The sequence below is a fragment of the Geotrypetes seraphini genome, chromosome 9, assembly GCF_902459505.1.
Source record: "Geotrypetes seraphini chromosome 9, aGeoSer1.1, whole genome shotgun sequence".
Lineage (NCBI taxonomy): Eukaryota > Metazoa > Chordata > Amphibia > Gymnophiona > Dermophiidae > Geotrypetes > Geotrypetes seraphini.
The window spans coordinates 68,365,302-68,391,096 of NC_047092.1; the positions used below are offsets into that span (position 1 = coordinate 68,365,302).

General features: G+C 39.9%; 1 protein-coding gene across 4 annotated transcripts in view; it reads right to left on the reverse strand.

Moving 5' to 3' along the window:
• The window catches only part of SLC38A4 (solute carrier family 38 member 4), a 207,504-nt gene that overhangs the window by 76,207 nt on the left and 105,502 nt on the right, over positions 1-25,795 (reverse strand). Inside the window, exon 1 of one of the 4 annotated variants that reach the window (XM_033957521.1) lies at positions 7,587-7,669. The exons of the other annotated variants lie outside the window; for them this stretch is intronic. The gene's annotated coding sequence lies outside the window, so the exon portion shown is untranslated. Of the gene's footprint in view, positions 1-7,586; positions 7,670-25,795 lie in introns of those variants that run through there. 4 annotated transcript variants of the gene reach the window in all.

Below are 25,795 nucleotides of genomic sequence, written 5' to 3' on the forward strand. Positions count from 1 at the left end.
GAAGGGTTAGAAGGAAAAGTGTGCCTTTTTGCAGATAATACCAAGATTTGTAACAGAGTAGACACCGAAGAGGGAGTGGAAAATATGAAAAAGGATCTGCAAAAGTTAGAGGAATGGTCTAATGCCTGGCAACTAAAATTCAATGCAAAGAAATGCAGAGTAATGCATTTGGGGATTAATAATAGGAAGGAACTGTATATGCTGGGAGGAGAGAAGCTGATACGCACGGACGGGGAGAGGGACCTTGGGGTGGTAGTGTCCGAAGATCTAAAGGCGAAAAAACAGTGTGACAAGGCAGTGGCTGCTGCCAGAAGGATTCTGGGCTGTATAAAGAGAGGCGTAGTCAGTAGAAGGAAGAAGGTGTTGATACCCCTGTACAGGTCATTGGTGAGGCCCCACTTGGAGTATTGTGTTCAGTTTTGGAGACCGTATCTGGCGAAAGACGTAAGAAGACTTGAGGTGGTCCAGAGGAGGGCGACGAAAATGATAGGAGGCTTGCGCCAGAAGACGTATGAGGAGAGACTGGAAGCCCTGAATATGTATACTCTAGAGGAAAGGAGAGACAGGGGAGATATGATTCAGACGTTCAAATACTTAAAGGGTATTAACGTAGAACAAAATATTTTCCAGAGAAAGGAAAATGATAAAACCAGAGGACATAATTTGAGGTTGAGGGGTGGTAGATTCAGGGGCAATGTTAGGAAATTCTACTTTGCGGAGAGGGTGGTGGATGCCTGGAATGCGCTCCCGAGAGAGGTGGTGGAGAGTAAAACTGTGACTGAGTTCAAAGAAGCGTGGGATGAACACAGAAGATTTAGAATCAGAAAATAATATTAAATATTGAACTAGGCCAGTTACTGGGCAGACTTGTATGGTCTGTGTCTGTGTATGGCCGTTTGGTGGAGGATGGGCAGGGGAGGGCTTCAATGGCTGGGAGGGTGTAGATGGGCTGAAGTAAGTCTTAACAGAGATTTCGGCAGTTGGAACCCAAGCATAGTACCGGGTAAAGCTTTGGATTCTCGCCCAGAAATAGCTAAGAAGAAAAAAAAATAAAAAAATAAAAAAATTTAAATTGAATCAGGTTGGGCAGACTGGATGGACCATTCGGGTCTTTATCTGCCGTCATCTACTATGTTACATTCACAACAATGCTGCTCCCAGTGGTTAAAAGCTACAGCCTTAGCACCCTGAGGTTGTGGGTTCAAACCCACGCTGCTCCTTGTGACCCTGGGCAAGTCACTTAATCCCTCCGTTGCCCCAGGTACATTATATAGATTGTGAGCCCATTGGGACAGACAGGGAAAATCAAGTTTCAAGTTTATTAAAAATTTGTTATCCCGCCTTTTCAAAATTACAAAGCGGCTTTACAATAAAGAGTAAAAACATGGTAATACAGACAATTTAAATTAAAAGCTAATTAATATCCCATAAAAACGGGTATAATAACACAGAAACTAACTTACACAAAAGGGTAGAATTACAATATATTGGAGAAAAAAGGACATTTAAGGAGAAAACAAGAGGTAAGAATTACTAACGATTTTTCCTTTATTTTCCTGCGCTAATGATCAAATAAATTGTCCTTAAAAGGTCAATCATACAGGAAAAGCATTGTTTTTAAGCTGGTCTTAAAATGATGTAACATATGGATTTCTCATAGATAAGCCGGTATAGAATTCCAGAGCATGGAGGCTGTAACTGAGAAAATATTATTGCGCATAGTGTTAATAATTTTTAGTGTCGGGTTTGTTAGCAAGTTTTGATTGGATGACCCTAAAACATGTTGAGAACTAAGGTGTTAGGAGTTTATTAATAAATTCAGGCTGTCCTGTTTGTATAGTTGTGAAGGTTAATAGCAGTATTTTGTAAGTTATACGATGTGGGAATGGGAACCAGTGTGCTTTGATCATCAAAGGTGTTACGTGGTCAAATTTTTTTGCATTAAATATAAGTTTGACAGCGGTGTTCTGAATAATCTGAAGGTGTGAAATGTAGCTCTGATCTTTTGAATTTTGTCTATAAAGAAATCGGCCAATGTTTCAGTTGAGGGTAGTTGAAGAGAGTCACTTTGTTTCTGGTGGTTTGTGGTCAGAGAGCGGACAATTGTGTATAGGGCAGTGGTCTCAAACTCAAACCCTTAGTGGGACCACATTTTGGATTTGTAGGTACTTGGAGGGCCGCAGAAAAAATAGTTAATGTCTTATTAAAGAAATGACAACTTTGCATGAGGTAAAACTCTTTAACAATTAAAGGAAAGATTTATAAACTATAAAGAGTTTTACCTTATGCAAAATTGTCATTAACTATTTTTTCTGCGGCCCTCCAAGTACCCTATTTTTTCTGCAGCCCTCACATTTAAAGTTTAATATCTTTCCTTTCTCAAAACTGACACATTTCAATCACTATATTGAAAATAAAATCATTTTCCCTACCTTTGTTGTCTGGTGACTTTATTTTTCTGTGCATTTAACTATGTTTCCAGGGCCTTCTTGTCTTTTGACTGTTTTTCTCTCCATCTTCACTTTTCTGCCTTGCATCCATCTTTGGCATTAATTTAATATTCAATTTTTCTGCTTTCTTTTCAAAATCTATGTTTCCATGTCTTACTTTCCCTTTTATCTCTCTCTTCTTCCGTCCCTATTTCCATGGTCTGACATCTATTTCTTTCCTTTCTCTCCTTCCCTCCTTTCTCCTGGTCTGGCATCTGTCTTCTTCCTTCCCTCAACTTTATTTCTTTCACCCTGATCCCTTCTTTCTTTCTCTTTCTCTCCATGCCCCTTTCTTTCTATATGTCTGTCTTTCTCTCTCTTTCCATGCCCCCTTTCTTTCTTTTTTTCTTTCTCCATGCCCGCCCTTTCTTTCTGTCTTTCTCCCTCCATGTCCCTTTCTGGTTGTATCTTGTCTCCCTTCTTTCTTTCTGTCTCCCTGTCCCCCCCCTTTCTTTCTTTCTTTCTCCCTGCCTTCCCCCAAGCCACCACCATTGGGGAACAGGCCACCACCGCTGCAATTGGGGAACAGGCCAGCGCCGAGGTCTTAGCTCTCCATGCTTATCTTCATCAGCACGGGGCCGACCAATTCTCACCACCAGCGATTGACTGGCCCGGAACTTCCTCCCCGACGTTAGAATTAACGTTGGGTGGCGAGAATTGGTCGGCTCCGAGCTGGGGAAGATAAGCAGGGAGAGCTAAGACTTCGGCGCTGGCCTGTTCCCCGATTGCGGTGGCTTGGGGGAGGGCAGTGAGATGGGAAGGGAAGCAGATTGGGGACCCCTGCTTTAGGCGAGCCGCGAGCCATTTGCCGACATTCCCTCCAGAGAGACTTCTGCAAGTCCAATTACAGCAGTTGCGATCTGTACGCGATTGTCCTCTCCACAATCGGAAAACTTGTGGAGAGGACAGATTGCGGGCCGCAAAATAGTCCCTGGGGGACCACATGTGGCCCACGGGCCGCGTGTTTGAGACCGCTGGTATAGGGACTCTGTATTCCTAGCTTTAGAAATTTGTTTAGAATAATGAAGAGATTTTGCTTGTATTATTTTTGATTTATAATAGTCCGCTTGTTCATTATATTGGTGTAAGGTTGTTAAGCATTTGTTGTGCCTCAGTTTTCTCTCTAAAGTACATTGTTGTTTTTTTTATTGTTTTTCTATAAGCTTGAGTTCAGATGTGTACCATGGATTTCTAAGTTGTAAAACAGTTCTGAGCTCTCCTTGGAGAACGGTATAGAAAACTGAACAAATAAATAAAAATAAATAAGTGTTCTGTAACCCCAGTACATATTTATAGGTATTGATAGGTACATTAAGAAACACTTCAAAGCCCTGCTCAGAGCCAATAGCAAACTTGCCATACCATAAGAGCACTGTCAGGGCTTACATAGAAACATCCCTACCTATGAAAAGGCATCCTATCAGACTTTCTATGTGGCACTTGGACAACAATTTACCTGTTAAAAAAACCCGCTTTGATATTTGATAAGGCGGTATATCAAACCTTTAATAAACCTGAAACCTGCTGTTAGGAAGACACAACAAGCAGAACTGCAACATATTTTTACACCATGGTTTCTCAGCCCACTCCTCAGGGCACACCTAGCTAGTCAGGTTTTCAGGATATCCACAATGAATATTCATGAGATAGATTTACGTACAGTGGAGGTAGCACATTCCAATCTATCTCATGCGTATTCATTGTGAGTATCATGAAAATCTGACAGGCTAGGTGTGTCCTGAGGATGGGTTGAGAAAGTAACACCGGCAGAAAACCACACCTCATTCCCATACACGAGAACCCTTCATCAAATGCAGAACAAGTGGCCACAAATTAGAAATTTAAAAATGCAAACAAAATTTTTACTGACAGCCCTGAGAAGTGAGACTTTGCTGCAGTGCAACACAGGAGAAATAGAAACAGAAATGCATTTTCCTCTAGTACTGAATAAAACATAAATTCATCAATCTAGTTTTAAGTTAGAGTAATGCAGCTATTTCACTTATACTTCAGAGATGTTCATGTCTCAAGGTTGACATATTCCAATAGTAAAATCAATTAAAATGCCTTTCTGCATTTGCATTTTATATTATTTTTTTTCAGCTGCATTGGTCCCAATCTCTGTTCTGCTTGTCTCTGTATTTTCTAACTCTTTTTGCAGGGTCTGCTGCCTATTTGCCATGCCTCATCACATCCAGTTTCTTTCCAATTCTTCCTTATGTCTCTGACAGTAACTTTTCCTTTTTGTTTCTTTCTTCCATTTATTTTGTTCTATATATTCAAATTATATCCACCTTTTCACTTTCCAATCCTCAAACTCTTTCTTTTTATCTTTTACCTATCAACTTTTCATCTCAACCATCTCTCCATTCTTATCCTTTAGCACTCCCATTCTCCCATCTCACTTAATCTCCATTCATGCAATTTAATTTCCTTCTGCCTTTAACCACTGCAACTCCTCCTACTTCCACCCTTTCTACTACTCTTCCCTACCATCATCTACTTTCCTCTGTTTCTCATCCCCTCACAAGCCCCAGTTCCTTCTCTGTACATCATTCTTTCCAGTCCCTCTCCTGAAGCAGACCTGTTTGGCCGAAACATGTACATGTCGAGCCATTGAGTTATTGGATGAATGAATAAAGTCATTTGAACATTGGATGAGTAAAAGGACATTTTTACAATAGTTTGTAGTCATCAGTCTGATTAGGACAATTCCACTCTTTTTTATGTATTTAAGTTAGTGGATTTGTTTCCCCTGTTTTAGTTTTTAATAAACACTTCACTTCTGGTGCACTGGGACAAGCATTGTGTGCTGGAATCGAAGCATTTAATATTAACCACGTTACTGCTGCAGTCTGGGAATGGTCCTGCTGCTGGCACTTATGTGTATTCTTTTTCTTATAGTGGGTTATCCACTGTCCCTTGTGCTGATGGAGCTTTTCTTCCCGACATTAGATTTTCCATTATTGCTTCTGATGCCATCACTGCTGCCCCATTAGAAGTGCCACTCTTGACTATTTTATAAAAGCCCAAAGGTATTTATGCTGCATTTATAAAATCCAACTGACTCCAAAAGAAGAATTGTCAACGAAACTTAAAAGAATCCAACAATGAGGCAAAAAATGGTCAAAAGGTTCCGTGAGTGATTGCAGAACAGCAAAACCACCAACATACAAAGGAATATGTATACTAAAATAATAATAAGAGTGTGACAATGTGAGGTACCCTCAGTGCGCAGGATAAGCGACGGGAGAAAAACTCCAACGCTTCAAGCGAAGAGGTAGAGGCTAGAAAGCCCCCACCTACACACCATCATGGGGTACCTATAGTGTGTTTTGAAATTAAATAGCACAATCCCAAACAAGTGCACAATGAACACAAATAAAAAAATGGATTCACAAACTGCAATCACTCAGGGAACCCCCCCAGCCAACTCCCAGCAAAAAATCAAAAAAGCAACTTAGCTTGAAGAGTCTTCATTCAACGTCCAGGGGTGCGGGAACAACGTACATGAAACACCGCAAAACCAGGTTCAACCAAGCCTGGTTTCGGGAACAAAATCCCTTCCTCAGGAACCCATGAATCAAGTATCCAAATGGACTTCAAGGCAGGCTGGAGAGAAAGAGAGGAACTCCTCTTATTATTATTGTATAGGAGCTCCTCTCTTTCTCTCCAGCCTGCCTTGAAGTCCATTTGGATACTTGATTCATGGGTTCCTGAGGAAGGGATTTTGTTCCCGAAACCAGGCTTGGTTGAACCTGGTTTTGCGGTGTTTCATGTACGTTGTTCCCGCACCCCTGGACGTTGAATGAAGACTCTTCAAGCTAAGTTGCTTTTTTGATTTTTTGCTGGGAGTTGGCTGGGGGGGTTCCCTGAGTGATTGCAGTTTGTGAATCCATTTTTTAATTTGTGTTCATTGTGCACTTGTTTGGGATTGTGCTATTTAATTTCAAAACACACTATAGGTACCCCATGATGGTGTGTAGGTGGGGGCTTTCTAGCCTCTACCTCTTCGCTTGAAACGTTGGAGTTTTTCTCCCGTCGCTTATCCTGCGCACTGAGGGTACCTCACATTGTCACACTCTTATTATTATTTTAGTATACATATTCCTTTGTATGTTGGTGGTTTTGCTGTTCTGCAATCACTCACGGAACCTTTTGACCATTTTTTGCCTCATTGTTGCATTTATAAAATAGCATCAGAATTTTTTTTCCCCAAAATTATGCATGCTATTTTGCATCAGGCTTATTTGCACAGAAGACACATAATAAAGTACACAAGGAAAGGCAGTGCACTTTAGTATATTGATCTCAATGAATGTGGTACAACTCTCAATTAATTGACAATCCTTTTACCAAATTTAAACAACAGATTCCAGAAAAACCAATTGTTCTAGAGGAATATGGGAGATTTCATTAAAATTCAAGTTCAGGCCCTGTATATGAAACCTGTTTTTCTGCCTTGTGCTTTTTTTGTACTTTCTGGAGGTACAGCTGCAATTAGAGAACTTTAATAAAACAACTGCTAAAATTGTGTTTTTCTTTTTCAGAGAATTTGCAAAGCAATAGTACTTTTGAAGACACTATCACGGATATAGCTTTCAAATGGATTTCTTCCATACAATATTGATAAGGTTAAAATATGAGGCCTAATGGATATTATACATAATTAAGGTACTGTTAGTTACAGGTTATTGTCGGTTGTATTCTGGATTGGTTAATAAAGATTGAATACTGGTAATTAAAACATGTCTAATATCAGATCTGTACGCATTAACATTAGATTATTCACAGATCTGTTTGGCAGTCTGTAAACCAGTCAGTAGGTCACTACAGCAGATACCCACTTCTACTTAGATCAGTTTGTAAAGTTTTGCACACTGGTGTACCTTTAGGTTTTATAAATATGAAGATGCTTTGTTAGGGTTACCATATGGCTCCTGAAAAGGAGGACAGATTGAGACATCTGAGATTTATTTTCATTGTTTTTGAAGGAAGTAAAACCTGGATGTCTCAATCTGTCTTCTTTTTTTCTGGAGCCATATGGTAATCCTATGCTTTGTTAATAGTATATTACAGCCTATTTCATTCACTTACCAGAGGGAGCCTGAATGAAACCCAGTTCTGAGTTTTAACCCAACAGACATTTGGACTCCATAATTTGCTTTCTGTCATTAATTCTGTATCCTATTTAAAGATTAATCATGTCAAGCAGATACCATGATAAAAGACTTGCATTTCAGCTCTACCTTAAAAGGTGCCCACTGCAAGGTATAATAAATGTTACAACTGAATTATCTGTTATTAAGAACTTCATTTTGTTTTTTGAAAGAAAATATAAATAATATGCCAAAGGAAAAAAAAATCTCTTAGAAAAACACATTCTGACTATCTCATATACTGCAATAATTTTTTTTGATCTTTAACAAGTAATTAAATGAAAGAAAAAGGTGGTTATTAATGTTAAATTAAATAGGAATGCATTTTAAGTACAATCTTTTTTTTAAAAAAGGGTATAAGATAGATGTATTCTGTAAACAAAATTAGTGTTAAAAATACCTACTCAAAGATAGCGATGGAATCCCTCCAAGTCAAAACTGCAGCCTCTAACCAAGTGATATTTTAACTTTTTTGGGGATATTCCACATCTGTAGCCAGGTTTGCTTACAGCTGTGGAATATTTAAAGACAGGAGGGTGTGAACCCTCTGAACCAATCAGCAGCTCTACTGCACTCTCACACCTTCTTTAGTTTAACCTGCGTCAGCTTTCAAAAAAGTGAAATCAGTGGTCTGGTATAGATCCACATTCCTCAGTTTGATTACAGCACCTTTATTTGCTCATGAGATCTGGCTTCCTTACAAAATGTTCCTCTGGGCAAATATTTATATGCATGCATATCTTGCTGATCAAAGGTATGGATTCATTTATTTATTAGCCTTTATGTTTGATGATGCCATTTATGGGGGGGGGGGGGGAATTTATCAACATGGGCTACTATTAAGATGAGTTACTTTACTGTTAGCCTAAGTTATTAGTAATAATAATAATAACAATTTATATACCGCAGGACCATGAAGTTCTATGCGGTTTACAATGATTAAAGATGTTACAGATTGAGTGAAATAAACAAAGTGCAGACTTACAAACTTACAGATTGAGTGGAATAAACAAAGTACAGACTTAGTGATTAACAGTTCTAGAGATCGTTTGTTGAGGACTAAGATTGTATAGGTTGGTTTCCTATGTATTTCAGGAACAAATGTGTTTTTAGGCGTTTCCTGAATTCCCTATAAGTAGTAGGCACGAGTAACTGTTCTAGATCTTTACCCCATAATGCTGCTTGATGTGAGAAAAGATATTGGTGATGACTTTTAAATTTTGCAACCTCTAACCGGTAGAGAAACAAAGTTTGGGTGTGAGCTTCACCTATGTTTGTTGGTTGTGAAAGTGAAAAGGTTTGTTATATATTTAGGGGCTAAGCCATAAAGTACCTTGAAGCAAAAACAACCAAACTTGAATTTCACACGTGCCTCCATCAGCAGCTAGTGCAGAAGTCGATAGAAAGATGTTACATGATCGAACTTCTTCAGTCCACAAAGTAGTCTAACCGCTGCATTTTGTACCAGTTGCAATCGCCGCATATTCTTCTGGGGGAGTGCCAAGTAGGCGATGTTACAATAATTGAGTTGATTCAGTATAAGGGATTGTACCAGAATTTGAAATGATGAGACATCGAAGTAAGCTCTGATGGACCAAAGCTTCTAGAGGGTGAGAAAGATTTTTCTAATCAAGGAGTCTACCTGGTCTTTCATGGTCAGGCTCTGGCCCAGTGTTACTCCCAATACCTTCATGGTGGGTTGAATGGGATAACTAAAGTTATTGATGCACATTGATGCTTTAGTGTCAAGTGGGTGTGGCGATGCTATGAAAAATTTTGTTTTCTCTGAGTTTGGTTTTAGTCTGAATTCAGTCATCCATTGCTCCATCCGATTTAGTACTTCTGTTGCTTTGGGGGTGACTTCTGAGACAGAGTTAGTGAATGGGATAATTATCGTGAAGTCGTCAGCATAGCTAAATAGTTTTATCCCCAGCTGGGACAATTGCGCACCCAATGAGGACATGTAAACATTGAAGAGCAAAGGGGATAGTGGTGATCCCTGTGGCACACCAGATGGATTGCTCCATGTGTGTTTTAATTATGATTAAAACGGACTTGGTAGGTGCGTGATATGAGGAAACCTCGAAACCAGTTCAGTACCTTTCCTCTGATTCCAATTGCGTCTAGGCATTGTAACAGTTTTCCATGGTCCACCAAGTCAAAGGCAGAGCTAATGTCAAATTGCATGATTAGGGCGTTGAGGCCCTTACTAAACAGGTAACACAAATTGTACAGGATAGCAGCAATTACTGTCTCAGTGCTAAACAGAGGCCTAAAACCAGATTGAGTTTCGTGCAGAAGAGAGAATTGGTCGAGATATTCCATTAGTTGGGTGTGTACCAATCCTTCCATGGTTTTTACCATAAATGGAATAGATGCTACAGGTCTATAGTTGGTTACTGATGTTGATGATTCTTTACGATTTTTTGGGATTGGGGTTATTATAATATGACCATTATTAGTGAGGAATTTTCCATTTTTTTAGGTTATTGGTTAGATAATTCAATAGAGATAGTTTAAAGTCTAATGGAGCTGCTTTCATAATTCCTGGGGGACATGAGTCCAGGACACAGTATGATTTAGAGCAGGGGTGCCCAACACGTTGATCGCGATCGACCAGTAGCTCAGGAAGGCAACGTGAGTCGATCGCGGAGCCCATCCCGGGCTCCGTGATAGACTCGTGTTGCCTTCCTGAGCTACGGGCGATCAGCCTTCCTCTCCAGTGTTCTCCCTAGGGCCTTTTAGCTGGGCGGTCCGTCCAGCTGTCATCTGCCGCTGCTGAACATTAAAAAAACAAAAAAAAAACCGGCTTGGAGATTTCAGCCCGTAGCGAATTTATGCTCCGGGCTCTAACGTGTGCGTGCCGGCTTCTCTTCTCTTCCCTCCGAAACTGGAAGTTATTTCGGGGGGGGGGGGGGGAGAAGGGAAGCTGGCACGCACATGTTGAGAGCCCTGAAGCAAGAGTTCGCTACGGGCTAATGCGGGAGACAGGTTGGTGAAGCATTTGATCTTCTTCCTGCTGGGTCCTGCCTACTTTCTGTTTCCGCGAAGGCAGGACCCGGCAGCATTTCCCCCAATAGGTTGATCACGATCTTGGGCTGATCAGCCTTCCTCTTCCCGACGGCAGAATTGACGTCGGGGAGAGGAATGCTGGTTGGCCGAAGCAGGGAGAGCTTGGGGCCTGTTATTGGTGGCGTTTGGGTCCTGGTCCCCGATGGCAATGGCAGTGGCAGTGGCTTGGGGGAGGGCAGGGAGAAAGAAAGAAAAAGGGCAGGCAGGGAGACAGAAGGAAAGAAGAGAAACAGAAAAAAAAGAAAGGGAGGCAGAGAGAAAGAAAGGGCAGGGAAGAGGAAGGAAAAGTTGGGAGAAGGAATGAGGTCTGAAGGAAAGGAAGCATACAGGCTAAAAGAAGGGAAGAAAGATTGTATGCACAGTCAGAAGAAGAAAGTGCAACCAGAGACTCATGAAATCACCAGACAAGGTAGGAAAAATGATTTTATTTTAAATTTAGTGATCAAAATGTGTCTGAATTTATATCTGCTGTCTATATTTTACACTAAGGTCCCCTTTTACTAAACCGCAATAGAGGTTTTTAGCGCAGGGAGCCTATGAGTGTCGAGAGCAGCTCCCTGCGCTAAAAACTGCTATCGTGGTTTAGTAAAAAGGGAGGGGGGTATATTTGTCTATTTTTGTATGGTTGTTACTGAGGTGATAGTGCATAGAGTCATCTGCTTTGACCTCTTTGAAAAACCCTGGAATAGGAATGATAATTAACATTTTCTATGCGTTCAGTGTGCTTTGTGTTTTTTTTTAATTTTATTGTTGGTAGATCATTTTGACTTGGTTATTTAAAAAGTAGCTCGCAAGCCCAAAAAGTGTGGGCACCCCTGATTTAGAGTATTTCTTATATAACTTGATGTAGTTATTCCATTCTAAATTGTGGAAGGAACTCCAGATCATGTCCCTGGTATTTCATTTCTTTGTATATCAATTGATTGATGTTCGTATGCAACAATTGTAGAGTAGTTATTTCTTAGGTTTTTGATTTTTGAGTCGAAATGTTGTGCTAGATCATTTGCTGAGGGTAGCTTGGTATTATGCATGGGTTGAGTGTAGCATGTGGTGTCAAATAAATTTGTAACTATGTTGAACAGCTCTTTTGTATTGGCTCCTTTTGAATTAGTATTAGATGAGTTAATTTTGGATGAGTAAAAAGTTTTACGTTTTTCTTTTATCTGTTGTTTGTAGAGTTTTATGTTGGATCTCCAGTTGTTTCGATCTGACAGTTTTTCCGTTTTTTTCCAGATTCTTTCTAATCGTCTTACTGATTGTTTCATTGTTAGGAGTTCAATGTCAAACCATTGGTTGTATTTGTTTGAGCAGCTTTTACTATTTCGTTTAGGGGCAATTTTATCTAAAATGGATGTACTAGTTTTCATCCATTGATCATAGAACCCAACTCCTTCTTCTATCTTCGCTTGTAGATCATATTGTGACCAATATTCCTCTGGGTTGATATGGCCCCTTGTGAGGTGTTCTCTTTTTGTCCGTGGGCGTGTCTTAGATTTTAGCCGAGTCCAGAATAGATTGAAATAATAAGTGAAATGGTCAGACCAGATATCATGACACCAAGTACCAATTATTAGTAATTAGGTCTTATTGCATAAAATGGGATCTGTGCTAAAATGGAACAAGTTAGTGGTAAAATAACCCATCTTAACAGTAGCTCTCATTGATACCTCCCCCTATTTTAACACACGTCCCATTTTATGCAATGAGATCTAATTACTAATTACTGGGGTTAACAGTAAAATAACATGTCTTAACGATAGCCCACGATAGCGTTCCTCCTTCATCCTCTTTAGTTTGAGTTAGACTTCCTTTCTAAAATGCTGTTCTATACATCTGAATGCTCCCAATTAAGTACAGAGATCATTCGGTACAAAAACTACAGGGGGATTAAAAGAGTGACCTCCATTAATCCCTTCTGCAGAGCTCTGCCCCAAACAAGCACTTAACACTTTACAGGACCTAGACTTACCCTGAAGCAGTTATAAATCCCATTGTTGATCATGGCGATGATCATAGATATGGATTCCCCTTCTGAAATGGGAAGAAAACATGTATTTTTGGTCCCGCTCTAGTCCTGTCCGGACCCCACCCCCTTGCCATTTGCACATATTGCAGATTTACATGTGTAAATCTTGGCTTCCTAAAATTGGATTTTCAAAGTTTATTTAATATGCCTGTGTAAATGCCAGTATTTATATACAGATGCTTCTAATTTTTCAAACTGTAAGATAAATGCTTTCTTTAAATTCATTTACATTTCATTGATTATTCATTTCAATTCATTTAATCCAAATGGAGTTATCAAATGGATTAAATGAATTGAAATGAATAATCGATGAAATGTAAATGAATTTAAGGAAAGCATTTATCTTACAGTTTGAAAAATTAGAAGCATCTTTTGATATTGCTCTAAGGAGAGAGAGTTTAAGCCATTCTAAATATTAACTAAGTATTTATATACAGTACATAAATTGCAATTATGGCTTCTAAAATAATGGACACAGTCTTTTCTCTCTCCTGGCTACCTAAATTAAAATTGAAAACCAATTGTTCCTTGGAAAGACATAAATAAGAATAGATAAAATCACTAGAGCTGTGCATTCATTAGATCACATTCTATTAGTATGCCTTAAAAATAGTGCATGGTAAATTGATTTAAATTGTGTTAACTTTAAACACATGCTAACTCAAGTGCATGGTAATTTGGGGAAGGGGTAAAACGCGGACCTCACGGACCTGACGGACCTCGCGGATCTAAACCCGTACGGCCTTAAAAATCTGAGGTCCGTGTCGGTCCGTGTCCCTGCCGCTTGTAGTTTCTGTCGCTGACAGACCTTGATTGAGATTTGAGCGCTGACGGATCCATCTCAGCATAGGGAGGGAAAAGTGTTAGGATCCGTCAGCGCTAAAAATTTCTTCGAGGTCTGTCAGAGCCAGAGACTAGTGCTGGAGTGGCAGAGCAGAAGCCAAGAGAGCGGGGACATAGGTTTTGGACGTGCGTTATGGAAAAGAAGTCTCCAAAGTCCAGCACTAGTCTCTGGATCTGACAGACCTCAAAGAGATTTTTAGCGCTGACGGATCCTAACACTTTTCCCTCCCTATGCTGAGATGGATCCGTCAGCGCTCAAATCTCATCACGATCTGTCAGCGACAGAAACTACAAGCGGCAGGGACACGGACCTCAGATTTTTAAGGCCGTACGGGTTTAGATCCGCGAGGTCCGTCAGGTCCGTGAGGTCCGCGTTTTACCCCTTCCTGGTAAGTTGGTTTCAAATGAAAACAAATGTCACCAAGATAATGAAAAAGATCCAAAACATTAAGGTGATCTATAGAGCACTAATATAAAAGGCTTTAATTTATATGCTTCAAAATTAAATTAAAAATTTATTTGTATTTATTTATTTTAAAAATTTCTATTCCGCTTAACAACCTAAGCAGATTACAATTTACATACAAAGTAAAAAGACAGAACCATAGACTCATTAAAAGGCTAATCATTCATACAATTTCAAGATCAGTTTAGAAAAAAAGCCATGGAGGGGCATAATCAAAAGATATGTCTAAGTCTGTTTTGGGCCCAAGTCACTAGTTGCCCAAAGTCGGACATGGAAAAAGTCCATTTTTGAAAAATACGTCCAAAAATTTTTTTTCTCCAAAAATCGTCTAACTGTACGTCCAGCTGTCTGATCATCCAGACCACTAAGTCGTCTATCTTTATACCCCATTTTCATCTAAAAATTTATCCAAGTCCAAAACACTTAGAAAAAGACCTTTTGGATGTGGGCGGGGTCAGCAAAGTGATGGACTGGACACCCAACATTGCACCAGAGGAGTGGGGTACCTTACATGGTACTGCTGTGAACTTCACAATAAGGGTGCCACATACACATCTCACTACAACAACCTTATCAGTCATGGTGAGCCCTCCAAAACACCCCCCAGAACCTACTAGACCCATCTGTCTACCACCCCAATAGCCCTTATGTCTGCAGGTGCCACTTATTTGGCAGTATATAAGGGTTTGAGGGAGGGGTTTGGGGGTGTATATGTTTCATCATGCATGCAGTGGTTAGAGTAGCTTATGAGCCTGGGTCCTTCTCTCCATGGTTCACTAGTCCACCCCCCAGACCACTTAAGCCACCTCTGTGCAGCTCTACTAGGCTTTCCTATGCCAGGCTGCCAGGTGCTGATGTTCTGGAGGCAGATATGTGACGTTTTTATTACGAATTATATGGCGATGTGTATGTGTGTGTATGTGTGTCAGTGATCACTGGGGGAGTGTGTAGGGGGTCTGTACTTTATCCATGCAGTGGTTATCTGGTCACTTTGGATACCTTCTTGTAACTTAGTCCTGGTTTTAGATGGCCTAAGTCACAGCGTCCAAGTTCCGTCTAGACAGTGTTGTAAAACCTTCGGTTATACATGCAGTACGATAAAGTCTAGGACAGCCCATATCCCGCCCTCACCACTCCTCCTAAAACACCCCTTTTAGCTCTGGATGGACTGCAGTACTGTGAAGGCCTAAGTCATTTTTAGATACGTCTAAAACCCGCTTCGATTATCAGCACTTGGACGACTTGTCTCACTGATCGTCTATGTGCCAATTTAGGCCGGTTTTTAGACGTATTTCCATTTTGATTATGAGCCCCTTAACAAATAAGCGAGTTTCCAAAGATTTTTTAAAACTCTTCAAATCTTGACACAACAAGAACTATGGCATTATAAAAATACAGAAAAGAGAGAAATAAGAAAAATATTAGACTCCAAACAAATCTTCAGGAAATTGAGAAATAGTATTGATGGAGTTAAAATACCACCAACTAAAGCTAAACCAAAAAAGTTACCATTTTACCATGTGATCAATATATGCATGCATATTTCTCTATTAGGCTTCAGATCAAATGGCCAAACCTTATCAGTTTATACTATATCCATCCCTGTCTTTAGAAGTCCATATATAACGATAAGGATCTGAATGTATATTTGGGTATAGATTTATCCCACTGTTGTGTCTACAAAGGACGCCTCAGCCCCACCACTCCACCGCTGTGTAATTTCAAAACTGCGGGAAGATTTACATGGTGCCTCATCATTGGCTGTCCACTTGCTGTTATTCAAGTGTTATTCATTTATTTATTTTTTTTTTTTTTTCAAGTGTTATTCAAGTTGTATTTATCTTATTTTAAATAAATTTAAATAAATTATCATTTTATGTTTGCCCTAAATATAATAAATAGTATAAATATAAAGTGCATTTGTACTTAACTGAATCCCAGCCACCTTACTTGGAGTCGAATGACGGCTGCGACCTTGGGAGATCCTTGATACAGCACTTGTTGTACGAAACATGTCGGGTCAGACTCCCAGGTTTGGCTGTGATTGAGTTAAGTACAAATGCACTTTATATTTATACTATTTATTATGTTTAGAGCAAACATAAAATGATATTTTTTTTAAAATAAGATAAATACAACTTGAATAACAGCTAGTGGACAGCCAATGATGAGGCACCATGTAAATCTTCCCGCGGTTTTGAAATTACACAGCGGTGGAGTGGTGGGGCTGAGGCGTCCTTTGTAGACACAACAGTGAGATAGATCTATACCCAAATATATATTTTTACATCCAGATCCTTATCGCTATATATGTATTTCTCTATTAGGGGCATTTTCAAAACTCTTAAGATGTCCAAAAACGGCATAAATTTGCACTTGGATGTTTTTCTCGTCAAAACATCCAAGTGCCGATTTTCAAAACATACTTTCTGGACATCTTACAAGGCATCCTAGCCTCTGTGAGTCCAAAACTAAAGGAGGCATGTTGGAGGCATGTTCTGGGTGGGCTTTGGGTGGGCTTAGACTTGGATGTCATACAGTAATAATCAAGCATTTCCCAAGATGTCCTGGATGGAACTTAGACGTTTTGAGCTAGACCTGTTTTAAAAGCATCTAAGTGCCAAAAAGGTACCCACACTGACCAGATGACTACTGGAGGGATAAGATACAACCCCCCCACCCCCCCAGTGGTCACTGACCCCTCCCACCCCCTAAAATTATCTGTCTCTAGAACAGCAGCACCTGTAAAGGGAAAGCCTAGCTGAGCAGCACATAGGTGCCTTAAGTAGCCTGGTGAGTGGGCTAGTGAGCCTTAGAAAAGAGGACCAGGCCAATAAGCCACTCTAACCACTACACTTATGGTGGAAAGTGTGCGTCCTTTAAAACCCACCCAAATCTTTTTATACTGTCATATAGGTGCCATCTGCAGCCCTAAGGGCTATTGGTGTGGTAGACAGGTGAATATAGTAGGTTTTGGGGAAGTTTTGGAGGCATTCACCATACATTAGAAGGAGGTTATGGTGAGATGTACTTCTAGAAAAACAAAGGGGTGGAAAACCACAAAAGTCAAATTGAAAATGCAAGGAGTGGAAAAGCCACAAATAACTAGGATGAGAGCAGGAGTCAAAAATGAAGTCACTTTATTAAAAAACAGTATTGAAAAATGAAGCAGCAAAATCCAAATGAATGGATGTACTAAGCACCCAACATGGACCATGTTTTGGCAGCCTATACATTCATCAGGAGTCTGTATATCCTGTGCTGCATCATATAAAATTGTAGAAACGTGGATTAAAACCAGGTTGATATACACAATAGTGCATTAGTCTCCTGCTACAATGCTTTTTTTTCAGCACAGGATATACAGACTCCTGATAAAGGTATAGGTTGCTGAAACATGGTCCTTGTTCGGTCCTTAATACATCCATTCATATGGATTTTAATGCTTCATTATCATATAGTGTTTTTAAAATAGTGACTTCATTTTGGATTCCTGCTCTCATCCTGGTTATTTGTGACTTTTCCAACCCTTGCATTTTTGGGATGTACTTCTGGCATCCTTTATGTAAAGTTCACAGCAGTACCCTCTAAGGTCTAAGGTGCCCCTCCGTTCTATTGGTATGTTTATGTAGCCAGTCCATTACAATTCTGATCCCTCCCATGTCCAAATGGTCTGAATTTGGATGTTTTGTTGTTGAAAATGGCAAATACAGTTGGATATTCTAAGGGTTGAACGTCCAAATAGGCAATTTAAAAAAAAAATGGACATCTTGCGGTGTTGATGGTTTCAAAAATGGCTGTTTCTCCACTTCCGACTTTGGACATCTTGTGGGAAACATACAAAGTCGGACTTAGACATCCTATCAAAAATAGCCCTCCATATCAAATAAGTAAATCAAATAGTAGAGATTGTATTATTCATTATTTCATTCTACTATAAAGATTCTGTTTAACAAATAGTTTATTCAGTTTTCCCCTTTATATCAAAATCAGGGTTTCCAGACATTTATTCAACATTCAATTATATTTTCCATGGTGTTTTATATGGATGCACTTTCCTACATAGGAAAGCATCTTGATGAATTTGGAAGTAGAGCAGAGCAAAGCAAAGCCCATTAGAGAAAGGAGGTGGTGGTAGGGACAATGAGACACATATTTCAAAACTCAGGGTAACTGGGTATCTGCCAGCATTCATAATTTAGAGATAATGAATCAGGCATATGAAAAAAATGATAAATTACATCACTCGTAATTCTTCTTAGAGCAAGTCATAGCAGGCACACTCCTTTTATAGACCATGGCAGAGCAAGTAAATGTTTAAACTGGAATTATATATTGGAAAATCTGTAAGAGAGAGCAGGAACTCTAAACACGCAGTAGCATAGTACCTACTAGAAACTCAGTCTAATGTACTCTTAGCTCACCCTTCCCATGCAGACACTTAATATCACTTTCGCATTTTTGCAGATGATATTTGTAACTCTGCATCAGAAGCATACCTGCGTTCTGGGGACAACTTGACAGGAGCCCCCAGGCCAGCTACATCAGTTTCCTATATATATATGGTGCCTGGTGCCACAATAAAACCTATGTGAATTCAACTCTCTTAACTTCTCTTATTCCTCTCTCACCTGTATTTTACTCTCACTGACAGTTTCTACAGATTCCCCCTCCCCACCTCAATCAGAGAACACACTCATTGATATTTCCCTCCTCAGGAAGCTCCGCCCTCTTTTCCATAGCACCGGTTGTCACGAAGAAGGGAGACACATTTTATAATAACCTGTTCTAGAAACACTCACATTATCATCAAAAACTGACGGTCTCACAGATCAAAATGTGAGTCTGATTAACACACAAATTATATTCTATCAAAACCCAATTTATAGATGGCTTCTATCAAAACTCAGGGCTCCTTTTACAAAGGTGCGCTAGCGTTGTTAGCGCACGCACCGGATTAGCGCGCGCTAGCCGAAAAATTACCACCTGCTTAAAAGGAGGCAGTAGTGGCTAGCGCATGCGGCAATTTAGCACGTGCTAATTCTGCGTGTTAAGGCCCTAACGCATCTTTGTAAAAGGAGCCCTCAATTTATAGATGGCTTTCATATTCAATGCACTTTTCACTCTGGAATCACGGATCTCACAACCCATCACAGAAATATCAAACTAACTGAATGCTCTTGGCAACTAGCTGGCTACGAATAAGTTGAAACTAAATGTTTTAAAAACAGTTTTCCTTCCCTTTCTCTTGTTTGGGATATCTACTTATATATACCGCTTAGATATAAGCGGTTTAGAAAGTTTTTAAATAAATAAATACTCTTACATGTCTGCCTTCTATACATAGAACTCAAATGCCATTAAAAGTCTCTATCAAAATCCTTGGAATCATTTATTGTTCTATTGTCCATTAATTATGACTTTTTGGAAATCAATTTGGGGCCAAATTAATAGTTTGTTAGAAAATCATGTGGCATTATCATATGATACAGTATTATTTGGCATGTCTATGAGAGTTAAGAGCCAGATATCTTCCAAAAATAATAAACTCTTACTTATTTTAACAGGAGTCGCCATACAACAAATAACATGTAATTGGAATAATTGGAATAGATTAAACTACAGTTTTTGGTGGAATTCAGTGAGTCATATTTATAAAATAGAAAGAACATTAGCAATTCAGAAAGGGAATTTTAATACATTTCAAGATGTGTGGGGGCTATTAACAAATTATTGCAATGAATAGGTATTATTTTCCCTGTTTTGTACATATGAAAGATTGGAGTGGGGGGGGGGAATTTATTATATGGTATATGAGTTATGAGGTATTGAAGGGAGGGGGGAAGGGATAATTCTATTCTATTTAATATGAAGAATTGTAGAATTTCAAGTGATGTATTTAAGTCAAAATGGTGTTACTTTTTAATGCACTTGATGTAAGTTATGAAATGAATAAAGAATAAAAAAAAAAAGAAAGAAATTTTTAAAATAAATAAATAAATACTCTTACATGTCTGCCTTCTATACAAAGAAACAAAATGCCATTAAAAGTCTCTATAAAAATCCTTGAAATCCTTGATGTTTGTTTTCACCTTCAATAGTCACATCTCCTCATTAGTCAGAAAATCATTGTTCACATTATGACAAATTGGGTCAGCACATTCATTTTTTTTTATTCAAGCTCACTCCGTTTATTAGTTCACTCTTTAGTAATTTCTCAACTTGACTACTGCAGCTTAGTACGCCTGGGCCTTCCACAGTATCAACTTAGGTGTTTCCAACTTGTCCAAAATACAGCAGTTAAACTGATTTTTGGTGCTAACAAATATGACAGTGTAACCCTTCTCCCTTCCCCACCACTGCAAGAAAATTATGGCTGCCTATTTATTATTGCCTGGCTTTCAAGATTTTACTACTTTCTCACCAAGCAATTCACATTGACTTTTCCTCATTTTCCCTCAGATCTCTTACGCTTTATGTCCTGGCCTGTGCTCTCTGCTCCTCTCAACAACTCTTGGTTGTTTGGACTCACCAATTAATTGATTTACATTCAGCTACAACAGTGGTCTCAAACTCGCAGCCCGAGGGTCACATGCAGCCCACTAGGTACTATTTTGAGGCCCTTGGTATGTTTATTATAACCACAAAAGTAAAATAAAACAGTTTCTTGATCATATGTCTCTTTAGCTATAAATTACAATATTATTATTAAGATTTAGCCAAAAGGAAAGATTTATAAACTATAAAGAGTTTTACCTCATGCAATATTGTCAATTCTTTAATAAGACATTAACTATTTTTTCTGAGGCCCTCCAAGTACCTACAAATCCAAAATGTGGCCCTGCAAAGGGTTTGAGTTTGAGACTACTGAGCTACAACCTCCTGTTTTGCTGTCTAAGCGCCTAAACTTTGTAATTCAGTCCCTCTTGAACTATAATCTGAACCCTCCACCAAAAAATTCAAAGTTCTTCTGAAAGTATATTACAAGGGACCGCTGAATAGTTCTCAGCCCAACAAACAAAGTTGGGGCAATCTCCTTTGAGGGATATATGCTTAGTCCAATGATTTTCCACTTTTTTCATTCCATCAGAAAAATATGGTCCTAAGTCCACCCTAAGCTTGCCCAAAATACGCCTTCAGCATGCCCTCTTGAAATTTAGATGAACAGAGGACGAACAGCCTAGAAAAATGTCTAAAATATGGATTTTGAAAATAGCGATTAGACATTTTAGCAAGAAAAAAATCCAAATGCCACTGTATGCCTTTTATTTTTAACATTTTTCTCTTTTGAAAATGAGCCTCATAGCGGATTATACTTGTAAATGTGTTTTATATACATGTGTATATGTTTCCAAATTGACCATCATATTATGGTACAGCAGTGCCTTACAACAATCTTATGCAAATACAATTCTAAAGCATTAAAGTAGAAATTTGTTTCACTGAACTACAATACATATTCTACAAATTTCAAATAAGAACATAAGAAGTTGCCTCCGCTGGGTCAGACCAGAGGTCCATCACGCCCAGCAGTCCACTCCCGCGGCGGCCCATCAGGTCCATGACCTGTAAGGTGATCCTTTGTCTAAAACCCTTCAATCCCCTTTATCCTTCTATCTATACCCTTTCATAATCCTATCTCTACCTCTATCTGTATCCCTCAATCCCCATATCCTTCAGGAATTTATCCGATCCTTTTTGAAACCCCGTAATGTACTCTGTCCTATCACAACCTCCGAAAGCGCATTCCAGGTGCCCACCACCCTCTGAGTGAAAAAGAATTTCCTAGCATTGGTTCTAAAACTGTCCCCTTTCAATTTCTCCAAGTGCCCCCTTGTTCTTGTGGTTCCCAATAGGCTGAAGAATCTGTCCCTCTCCACCTTCTCTATGCCCTTCATGATCTTGTAAGTCTTTATCATGTCTCCTCTGAGTCTCCGCTTCTCCAGGGAGAAGAGCCCCAGCCTTTCTAACCTGTCTGCGTATGAAAGGTTTTCCATACCTTTTATCATTTTTGTCGCTCTTCTCTGAACCCTCTCAAGTATCGCCATGTCCTTCTTAAGGTACGGTGACCAATATTGGACACAGTACTCCAGATGCGGGCGCACCATCGCACAATACAGTGGCATGATGACTTCCTTCGTTCTGGTTGTAATACCCTTCTTAATAATACCCAACATTCTGTATGCTTTCTTTGAGGCTGCTGCATATTGTGCCGTTGACTTCATTGTTGTATCCACCAGCACACCCAAGTCTTTTTCAAGGCTACTTTCCCCTAGTACTAATTCCCCCCATTTTGTAGCTGAACATCGGGTTCTTTTTCCCTATATGCATGACCTTGCATTTTTTACATTGAAGTTCATCTGCCATTTATTCGCCCACACCTCCAGTTTGTTCAGGTCCCTTTGTAGGTCTTCACATTCCTCCGCAGTTCTAACCCTGCTACAGAGTTTAGTGTCATCCGCAAATTTTATAACTTCACACTTCGTCTCTGTTTCTAGGTCATTAATAAATACATTGAACAGCAGCAGTCCGAGTATCGACCCCTGCGGAACACCACTCATGACCCTTCTCCAGTCCGAGTAGTGGCCCTTCACTCCAACCCTTTGCTTTAATAAGAAACAGAAAAAAGGAAATTCTATAAGAGGGCATTTTCATTCATGCATAAATATACTCAAAATAATTGCATGGTTTATATAAGACAATATAAAAGTTGAGCATTTGGGGAGAGCAGTAAAAATTCGCATTGCAGAGCACTTGAGCTGCATCAGGACTAACAAAATTGATTCTCCTTTAGTTGAACACTGGAACCAAGAAAATCATATGCTCACTGAATTGAAATTTTGTGTGTTGAAACAATTTTGCCCTAAAAATGGAGGTAACATATTTCAGCTTCTCACCTATCATGAACAGTAACTAATTTTTGCATGGAAAACTGTTATTCCCTGCGGTCTCAACAGGGAAATTGAATGTCTGGTAACGCACTGATTAGGATTTATAATCTGATTCAGCTTTGATTCAGTTTTCTTTTTTTTTTTTCCGTTGGACCCTTTCAATATGCTTTTACTATGCTTTCAGCTGGGTTGCTTACGTTATGATTTGTTCCCTTGAGTGATCAAGTGCTCACGTGGTTGGGTCCAACGGTAATTGTGTCGCTGAACTTGGTAGTGTGCTGTCTTTGCTCTTCACCTGGTAAGACAGTTAGATAGTAAGATAGTTAGATAGTTAGGTTTAAATGCTGCTTAATAAACTTTTGAGATGTGTTTTCTGACTTTTTGTTTGCTGTGTGTGCTCATTTTTCCAGCTTCCTTTTTCAATTTGAGAAAGAACTGGTTGAAACACGATCTGTGTCAAGGAAACAGTGAGGAAACAGAATTTGGATTTACTGCACACGCATGGATCATGTGGATTTTAATTGATTTATTTTGATTTTTCATGGATTTGATTTTTAATCACTTTGCTTGATATTCACTATGGATTAATTTTGGGGAATTTGTCACACACACATGCTTTTATGCTAGCTGGTTGAGGACTTCATTGGTCTTTATACTTCTGTGCCCCCTGCTTAGAGGACTGCAAGAGTCTACAAAAACTGAGATAAGAAACGTGGAGGGGCATAATAAAAAAAAAACGTCTAAGCCCCCTTTGGCCTAAGGCCTTAAACGTTGAAAGTAGAAGCAGGGAAAATGTCCATTATAAAAAAAAACGTCCAAAGGAGGTTTTTTTTGATAATAGCCTGCCTCTACGTGTTCAGCTGTTTAAACGCCCAGACCACCACTACGTCTAAACTTACACCATATATCAACCTAAAAAAAGCCTAAGCCCCAAACGTCCAAAACAAGAGCTTTTAGGCAAAGGAGGATCCAGTCCTTCGCCTAAAAGCTGGATTCTGTAACCGGTGTCTTTCAAAAACAACACCGGTTACAGAATCCTCCACCCTACAATGATCCGGGTAGGAGGGAGCCCAAGCCCTTCTGCCCCGCAGCACCCCGAACTCCACGACACATTCAGGGCAAGAGGGAGCCCAAGCCCTCCTGCCCTGGTGAACTGTGACCTCCCTGCTGACATTGGGGCAAGAGGGAGCCCAAGCCCTCTTGCCCTGCGATCCCCAACCCCCCCACCGAGTCCAATGGAGCCAGGAGGGAGCCCAAGCCCTCCTGGCCTAGCAATCTCCAACCCCCCTCCCCCCCACACAATCCGGCCAGGAGGGAGCCAAGCCCTCCTGGCTCGGCGACACCCTCTAACCCCCACCGGCCCATGTGCCTAAGGCCCTGCCCACAGGTGGGGCCTAAGGCAACTTGGCCAATTCCAGTTGGTCCAGGCGCCTCAAGCCCCACCCGTGGATGGGGTTTGAGCTGACTGGGCCAATCAGGCCCTAAGGCCAGCCATTCCCGAGATGGCTGGCCTGTCGAACAGACGGGCTTGGCACCCATCCGTCTTACCAATAATTTTAAGATACGGGGAAGGGGGGTGGGGTGGGGGGGTTGTGGGTTGGCAGGGGGGCTGATCGGGAGTTCAGGGGGGCGGTCATGGGGGTTGCGTTAAGGGCAGGAGGGCCTGGGATCCCTCCTGCCCATATTTTAGTGGGGGGTGGGGGTTAGAGGATGTTGCCGAGCCAGGAGGGCTTGGGCTCCCTCCTGGCCCCATCGGACTTGATGGGGGGGGGGGGGGTTGGGGATCACGGGGCAAGAGGGCTTGGGCTCCCTCTTGCCCCAATGCCAGTGGGGGTGGGGTTGCGGTTCGCCAGGGCAGGAGGGCTTGGGCTCCCTCCTGCCCCGATATTGTGTGTGTGTGTGTGTGTGGGGGGGTGATGTATCGTGGCAGGATAGATGCCTCATCTCCCCTACCACGATGCGATCACTCCTCTACCCGAATTGCCACAACCTGCAGTAGGAGAGATTGGACGTTTTTTTTATAATGGACATTTTCCCTGCTTCTACTTTCAATGTTTAAGGCCTTAGGCCAAAAGGGGACTTAGACTTTTTTTTTATTATGCCCCTCCACGCATTTTGGAAATTAATCTCTTTTGATTTCTCTTCTCTTATAGCTCTCGTTTAAGTAAATTATTGTAAACCGAGTCGAGCTTTCCTGGATTGAAGTCTCGGTATATAAAACCAAGCATTAGATTAGATTAGATTAGATTCCAGTGCTGGAGTCGGCACTTAGCTAGTTAAGTGCCAACTTTTAGCACTTAACTGGCTAACATGTCTTCGTCAGGAGTCCACATCTAGAAAAATACATACCAATAAAATAAACATAAGCAATAATATAAAATAATAAACTAAATAATAAACTAAAAATGAATAAATGTTTAAAAAGGCTTCTTACCAGATTTTTCCAAAAATAGATCATAAGAAAATAAATAAAGAGCTCATAATAAAGACAACCACCTAAAAACAAACAATAAATATAAGTACAAACATAATATAAATATAATTCATACAATACATATAAGTAAAAATACAACTAAAGCATCAATGAATAATACATTTACAATATGTTAAAACTCGTAATATAAGAAATATTAAGCACCATTGGACAACTTGGACAAACAATAAATTCAGCTTATTTATACTTTGCCAAACATAAAAACCTTTTGGAAATCTAGTACTTGCTTAAAAAAAGGGGGAGAAGTCAGTGCATACAATTAATGATCTCATCAAGAAAATAATTAAAGATATCCATCAACCATGTGCCAACCCTAAATTTAAACATTAACATGTAAAGAAATCTATGTATAATA